General features: G+C 41.8%; 1 long non-coding RNA gene across 1 annotated transcript in view; it reads right to left on the minus strand.

Moving 5' to 3' along the window:
* LOC118555130 (uncharacterized) overlaps window positions 1-7734 on the minus strand; it is a 43885-nt gene extending 36151 nt beyond the window's left edge. Inside the window, exon 1 of the long non-coding RNA XR_004926818.2 lies at window positions 7283-7734. This is a non-coding gene — a long non-coding RNA (uncharacterized LOC118555130). The remainder of the gene's footprint in view (window positions 1-7282) is intronic.
* Between the last annotated feature and the right edge of the window lie 859 nt (window positions 7735-8593).

Consider the following 8593-nt stretch of genomic DNA (forward strand, 5'->3'; position numbering starts at 1 on the left):
GGAGACACAGCAATACAGTAGCCTGCACAACATAGAGTCTGTATGGAAGATGGATATAGATCCATAACCATAATCTAGGATAAAAAGTATAAAGGTCTTAAGAGAGTTTCAGATAAAATGCTATGGGAATTCAAAAGAGGAAGTTATTGATCACTTCTGACTCAGAGGATCTTTTGGCATTTGAGCTGAGCCTTATAGGGTGGGTATGATTTGGACCTAACTGGAAGCCATTCTAGAAGCACTGAAATTTATGAGCTTTTTCCCTATTTTTTAACAGTAAATATTTAAAAATAAATAAGTAATTTTGTTCCCCAAATTCATTTTCTCTGTGGCAAGAGAGGTCTGGGACTGGCAACCATTTCATCAGGTACCCCACCAAGCATTTCAAATAAAAGGGCACCAAATCAGTGGGAAAACACAAGCTAGACCAGTGAACTTTCTGGATTCACATTTTTACTTGTACTAAGCGAAACTTGGATATAAGCGATAGAAACAGATGTTTCTCATTAATGTCTTTGGGGGTTTATGACCAATGGAGATATGTTCAAACCTTATCCCAAAGTAGCAGGGGGCCCAAAACCCTGCCAATGGCTGAGTGTGGGGGCTTGGGAAGGGACTGTCCTCAGGCTGGGAGTATATGTAGGAAAGGTGGACTAGCTCTGGCCAAGTGTCCAGCTTTCTAGGGCTGTCAGTCCAAAGACAGAAGGTGTGATGTCACAGAGAATCTGGGGCACAAGGTCAAATCTGGCAGTTCCATGAGATAATTAGACTACTCACACAGCCTTTTTTTTGTTTAATCTTTTTTTTTTTTTTAATTTCTGGTGATGGTAAAATATATGTAACATGAAATTTATCATCTTAATTATTTTTAAGTGTATAATAGTGTTAAGCTCATTCACATTGTTGTATAACCAGTCTCCAGAACTCTATTCATCTTGCAAAAATCTTAACTTTATATCCATTAAGCAACGACTCTCCATTGGAGTTGTACAATATTTGTCCATTTCGTGACTGGCTTATTTCACTTAGCATAATGTCCCCAAGTTTCATCCATGCTGTAGCTTATGTTAGAATTTCCCTACTTTTCAAGGCTGAGTAATATTCCATTATAGGTATATACCTCATTTTATTTATCCATCCATTCATTGATGGACACTTGGGTTGCATCTACTTTTTGGCTATTGTGAATATTGCTGCAATTAATGTGGGTGTGTAGACCGTTTTTCAAGATCCTGCTTACAACTATTTTGGATAAATATCCATAAGTGAAATTATTAAATCATATAGTAATTCTATTTTTAATTTTTTGAGGGATGACCATACTGCTTTCCATAGCAACTGTGCCATTTGACCTTGCCATCAGTAGTGCACAAGGGTTCCAGTTTCTCCATATCCTGCCAACACTTGCTATTTTTTGATTTTTTGAAAGTAGCTATCCTCATAGGTATGAGGTGACATAGGGACTTATAAAATTGTGCCCAATGGACAAGCCTGCTCATGCAGGGAGGGAGCTCTTAGAAGTGGAAGTTGGTGCAATGTCCCTTAGCAAGCCTACAAAGTAAGGCAGAAGGGAGGCTCCCCAGGGAAGTGCTGCCTACATGGGTAAGATGGACTGGGCCTGCTCCGAAGCTCCTGAGATATGCATGTGCCACCACCACCATGCCTAACCCTTTCTCTCAGGCCTGATATCCAAGCAGAGAGCAGTGCCACAGTCACTGTCAAAGGAATCCCAACTAATGGGAGGCAATGCGAGAGACTGAAGGTAGAGCTGGTTCTATCCTGAGTCTAAAACATTCTTTAGGTCATAGAACAGAAACTTTTTCTGTGATATTGCATAATACAATTAGCCTATCATATTACATAACAAATTCTTGGAGGGAGGAGGGTACTGAATATTTGCTAGAACACTGATGTGGGTGTTTTGGGGAACCATCTGTTATTGAACTGCTTTGCTGGCCCATTCAGAGAAATCCCCAAGATTCCAAGTAAAAGCTTCAACTAACTGAAGCATGACTCCTTGGAATGTAGCTGGGCTCCTTTCTTGCTGGCATCTCTAACCCTGAGATCACACTGAAATTTCCCCCAAAGGTCACATTCTCTGTTTAATAGCTCACCATCTCTCAGCCAACTTGAACTCTGTCTACCCATGGCCACAATGTCCAGATGCTAGGATCCATCAGTGTAATCTGAAAACATAAGCATCCAAGCAATTCTTCCCCTGGTTCATAATGATATTTTGGGATACAATCTGCTATTTAAAACAGCTGTTGTTGATTTACTTGGGACACATGCTGATTTTACGTCAAACAGAATGTCATGCAAACTCCTCCAAGGAGTCCTGGGGGGGGGGGGGGGAAGAAGAGCATAGAAGATAAGAACAGCATTTCTAAACGTTTGCCTACATTCAAAATTCTCCTGTATAAAATTTTTCAGACACTCTTGGAAATAATGTGTCTATCTAACTGATTTCAGATTTCCTATTTCATCATCCATGCTCCTATGCTGATGTGAGCAAAAGAGAAAAAGGGGAAATTTTCCCTATTGACAGTGAAGCACTAGTTACACTGAGGAAGCCTTTGATAAATACTGAAATAATAATGAAAAACCAAAAAAGACAATTCTTTATTTTCAAGGAGGCACCTTACCTCCTCAAATCTTCTCTCTTCTGTGTAACCTTCCTTTTGTCCCCTAATCTCAACCAATTTCCATTATCTTTATCTTTCTGAAATTAAACCAAATTTCCTTAGTTTAATGAAGATTTGTTATGTACATAGGTTTATCGAGGACAAAGAACACATCAGAGTGTGAGCACTTTGACGACACAGAATGGATCTTTTAGCTTCCAATCACAAAGCTTGGAAGATGTAGGCTCTTCATAAATGATCAGTTAAGTTAAATGAAGCATGTGGTTAGTACTCCAGAAAGAGATATCTGAGGGACACCCCAGTGGAAGTTTGTTTCTCCTTCACCACCATGTCCTCTTTTCTGCAGACTGCTATCTGCTCCTTTGGCTCAGTCCCGTTATCACCTCTCCTGTCCTGCCATTGGCCTTCACTAGCCTCCCACCTTCCAGCAACCAGACCTCTTTGCTCTGCCTCAAGCTATCATATCCATCTGTGCACCAGGCCCTCAGTTCTGCTTTCTTTGCTATGCTGGGACCGAGCCTCAACATGGCTTACTCTTTTGTCAGCTCACTCTCCTCTATTCTAAAGTCTAATTGCTTCAACCTGCATCCCCATACTGACACATCTGTGTTTCAGGAAGATGACCAAAGAAGAAGAACCTAGATTTTTTATAGTTTCATCAAAAAGCCAATTCCAAAGAACATACAAGTGGTCAATTCCACTTGTGATCTATGTACACTGACATATCTAGAAGTCCTTAGAGAGAAAAAACACAGGAGTTATAAAGAATCAGCCACTAAACAAATACTGCTACTCAACTATTGGAATAAAGAATAACATGTTGGAAGTTGGAATTAGCCAATACAGCAGGCATCTTCTGGCTCCATAAAGAAGACCTAGTCTCCTTATGTACCAAAAGTCAAACATAACAAAATAATTTTTAAAGAAATGTAAAAGATGTGGTGAATTAACAAAGTGCAAAAAAAATGGCTGTGGAGCATATCTTAGTCTGTTCAGGCTGCTATAACAAAAACCACCGGCTGGGTAGCTTTTAACAACAGAAATTTCTTTCTCATAGCTCTGGGGGCTGGGAAGTCCAAGATCAAGGAGCATGGCCACATTTTGGTGAGGGTCCTCTTCCTGGCTCATAGCCAGGACCTTCTCCTTATGTCCTCACATGGTAGAAGGGGTGAGGGAACTCTGTGGGATCTCTTTAACAAGAGCACTAATTCCATTCATGATGGCTTTACCCTCATGACCTCATCGCCTCCCAAAGGCACCACCTACTAATACCATAATTTGGGAGGGATAGGATTTCAACATATGAATTTGGTGGGTGGGGGGTAGGGCGGCAGGGGGACAGGGGACACAAACATTCATACCATAGCAGAGAACTTACTGTATGCTATGTTCATTCTAGGTACTGAAGATCCAATGGTAAACTAAATCAGGAACTTACATTTATTGGGTAGACAGAGAAAAGCAAGTGACAACAAAAAAGGTGTAACTTCAGATATAATAGATGCTTTGAAGAAAATACGATCAGGTTGAAGGATTGTGGTAAGACAGTGGGGGGCAAGGACTATTTCAGATAGGATGGTCAGGGAGAGATTCTACATGAAAACTCTTGTAAAGATCTGGAAGAAACCCTTCAGGCAGAGGGAAGAGAAATTGCAAGTATCCCGTGGAAGACATAAGCCTGGCATATTCCTGGAACTAAGAAAGCTCATGTGACTAAACAGACTATGTAATGGGCACAGAAGTAGGAAATTAGATCAGAGAGGTATGTAGAAGCCAAATTATATGGGACTTGTTGGCCTGATAAAGAATTTGAATTTTACCATAGATGTGATAGTAATGTGTTAGAGAATTTTGAATGAGAAGTGACAGGATCTGACTTAGGTTTCCAAAAGATCATTGAGACTGTGGTATGGAGATTGGATTTGGGGCAGTCTCAAACTGAAGCAAGACAATCCATTAGGAGGCTTTTGCCCTAAATGAGAGCAGATGGTGAAGCAAAAGAATAATCATCTTGAAATTGAGGAGTAGCTAGATTTGAGATGTAACCTGAAGAGTGGACAGGACTTGCTTATGCATATGATCTAGGAAATGAAGGAAGCAAAAGATTAAAAGGCTACTCCTGTAATTTTGACCTGAATACCTGAGTAGATTTTTTTGGACATGCTGAGTTTGAGAAATGTATTAGACGTTGGAGATGCCAGCAAGGCACCTTGATGTGAGTTTGGAGCTCAGAGGAAGGGCTGGGGCTGGAGACAGGAGACACATAATATTGAAAGCCATGAAACTAGATGCAATCACCTACAGATATAAAGACAGAAATCTGGGACGTGAACCCCAGAGCACCCCAGAATAGTGGTCAGAAAGAAAAGGTGGAATCAGCAGAGAAGCCTGAGAAGTAGTTGAGGTTATAGAAGGAATATCAGGCACTTGTGATGGCTAGAAGCCAAGTGAAGAGTGTTTCAAAAACAAGAAGTGAAAATGTATGTCAAATGATGCTGAAAGTTCACAAAAGATGAGGGCTGTCAGGTGACCAGTAGATTTGGTAATAGGGAAGTGATTGATGACTTTGCCATGATGGTTTCAAAGAGTAGTGAGGACAAAACCCAAGGGAATGAGTTAAAAAAGGGACTGAAAATTGATCAAGTGGAAGCAGAGTACAGACAACTCTCTGGGAGTGTTGTGTTGTCAAAGACAGCGATGTAAGTAGGCAGTAGGTGGAGGAAGACGTGAAACTTGGGTTCAAAGAAGTTTTTTGTCCATGTGGTTTGTTTTTGTTTTACGATGAGAAATATTATAAGTGCAAGCCTGTGGGAATCATCTAGTAGAGAGGAGAAAATTGATGGTAGATGCTATGGACTGAATGTTTGTGTCTCCCCAAAAGTCCCATGTTGAAGCCCTATTCCTTAATATGATGGTACTGGGAGGTGGGCACTTTGAGAGGTGATTAAGTCATGAGGGTGGAGCCCTCATGAATGGGATTAGTGCCCATTTAAGAAGATACATGAGAGAAATTACCTCTCTCTGCCATGTGGGGGTACAGCAAGAAGGAGTCCATCTACAAACCATGAGGCGGGCCCTCAGCAGGAACTGAAGCTGCCAACACCTTGGTCTTGAACTTCCCACCCTCCAGACTCTGAGAAATACATTTCTGCTGTTTAAGCCACCCAGTTTATGATATTTTTGCTATAGCATCCCAAACTGGCTAAGACAATAAGGAATTATTGGAGTTTAAGTGAGAGAGGATAAGCTCCAGTTCCGAAATAGATAGAAGACCTGGCTTTGATAGGACACATTTTTCTACTCCAAGTGCTTTTCTTTCAGAATACATATACGAGCTGCTTCCATTTTTTTCCTCCTTCAATAAAGACAACCCTGTGGGCTATCTATGAAAGATAGGGATTTTTTTTTCACCTTTCACACAATAGGAAACTGAGACAATATGGTTAAGCAACTTGTCTGAAATCAAACAGCTAATATAAATATCAGAGCCAGGACTCATACACTGAGCTTCTGAGGCCCCATCCCTGGTTCTTTCTGCTTTTCCACACACCGTGTGTGCAGTGGTAGACAACGGAAGTGCTGCTCTCAGGAGGCCAATTCAAAGCCATTGGTTTAGTATCTTTTGGAAATTAAGTAAGGCAAACTTTTGACAAATTAATTCAAAACGAGTGTTTTCCACTTTGATCTGCACCTGTCTTTTCCCTAGCTAGCCTAGCCCAGAGACTCAGAGCTGACAGATGGTCGTTACTCTTACCAAGGGACCACTCCTATCTCTTCTCTTCTGCCAGTCCTTCCAGATGCATTTCCTCTCAAATGACCGTCTTATCAAGGATATAGTTCATTCTGCTAACAAAGAGCCAAGGGACACGCTAGAAACATATTAGACAGCAGAGGGGAGATGGTCTGGAATTATCAATTTGCTGGGCCTCATGCTCAAATGCATAATTAGCAGTTGACAATTGTTCTGAGTTGGGCACAGTCTTATAATGGTCAGATCAAGGCATAGCCCACAGTACTCAAATCTGGCATCGGCAGTTTTCCTCTCCTTAATATAAATTAGGAAGTTGGAAGCTTTCTTTCTCAAACAGCTTTTTCTCTTTCCTTTTTTTTTTTCTTTTATATCTCTGCCACTACCTAACTTGCCCTTTAAAAATATGCTTATATTCTTCCAAGGATGAACCAGAGTGAGAGACGAAGAGGATATGAATCTGAAAGGTGGTCTTCACTGTTTTGCCACATCTGCTTGAAATTCCACAGGTGGCACTGAATCCTAGAGATTACCACAATGACTAATGAGTCACACAGCTCCCAGTCTTAAATGCATTTGTGAAAATGTTCAGGGATTCGACCCCAACTTCTCAACATCAAGAACTAGAGGTGTGAGAGCTCCCAGACATCAGCTAGCTCATCTCTTGCCAGGTCTGGATTTTTCCCTTCTGGATAAGATTCTAGCAGATGCTTTAGCTAGTCTTGTTTTAAATATCTTAAATGATGGCACTCCCTCCCCTTCCCGCTGAAATTCTATTTCACAGTCCAGTGGATCTTATCGCCAGACTGTGTTTTCAAGAAAGTTGCCTAAAATTCATCTTTTGTTAATTTCTTAACATAACTCACATTTACTCACTTTGGCAACTCACCTGTGAGCAGCCTCTCTCCCTCATTGGCAATTAAGCCAGTAAATCTACAAATGAGCGATCAACAGCCAATCGCTTCCCTCTATTCCTTTTTCCCTGCTGGATAAACCCGGCACACGGAGAATCTCAGGGGACTGGCATCCAGTGGCTTTCTCTCCTTTTTCCTCTGTGTCTTCAGTTGTCACCTCATCACTCTCAGTGGTTGCATGGACTGTTCCCATCCACCAGGCTTGGCTGGGGACTCCGTCTCAACACAATGCAGTTGTTCCCCGTATTCCTCCCTGGCTCTGACTCCACGAAGATTCCTAAACCCCGCTCTCACCGATGTAGAGCGGGGACAGTCTGCGGAAGGTGCACACTGCAAAGACAGTCAAGGCGGAAGATGCCACCCATCTCCTTCAAGGAGCTCCGCGCTTCCCACCCCTGCAGTGTCTTGTCCATTCTCGTTGCAGCTCCTCACGGCTCACACTCCCCGAGGCTTTTCTTCTGCGCATCCTCCTCACTAGCCGCGAAGTCCGGCCCTTTTGCTTTTCACGTCCAAATTCCTCTGAAGCTACGTTCCCCCATGCCCTATTTCCTGCCCCCTGACATACGTTATCACACTCATATTTTTCTCCTTTGATGAAGACCAACCTGCGGCCGGTATCCACAGATAGTATTCCTTTCACCTTTTCACGGATCAGGAGACAGACAGAAAACGTGGTCAGGTGACTTGCCTGCGGTCAGGCAGCTAATACCAGTATCAGAGCAGAACTCACAGCCTGAGCCCCGATGCCCCGTCCGCGGTTCTTCTTGCTTTTCCACACCACGTGTGTGACAGGGAGAGACCCGCAATGGAAATAGGCTTTGCTCTGGATTCCGTCGTTTGTCTAGGAAGGTGCCTCATACCTAAATATACTTATTTTACCTGCCGGGAAGGATCAACTTTGTAACTTCCATTTTATAAGAATTGTGTATCGTGGATGTTGTTTTGATGATTATCAACAAAAGAACGGTTTTCTGCAAAGTTAAATTTTTCCCCCTTTGCACTTAGGCCAAATGTGTCTCACCATCTAGAAATGCTTAAGTACATTATATGATGACTGGAAAGTAATTGAATAGAATTTACATTTTGAATCCAAGAAAATTACATTAGGCTAAGGATTTATAAAGACCATTTTTATTTTGCTCTGTTCTTGCTTGAACTAAACACCCACCCAGCCACAATTTAAAAAAAAAAAAGCTGCTTTTGTCTTCATGAACTGATGTCACTTGAGTTGTTCTGCTTTAGAATCCACAGGACTAGAGCGAAAAACAACAGAAAGAACAAGCAGT

This window comes from Halichoerus grypus, chromosome 2 (genome assembly GCF_964656455.1).
Source record: "Halichoerus grypus chromosome 2, mHalGry1.hap1.1, whole genome shotgun sequence".
Taxonomy (NCBI): Eukaryota; Metazoa; Chordata; class Mammalia; order Carnivora; family Phocidae; genus Halichoerus; species Halichoerus grypus.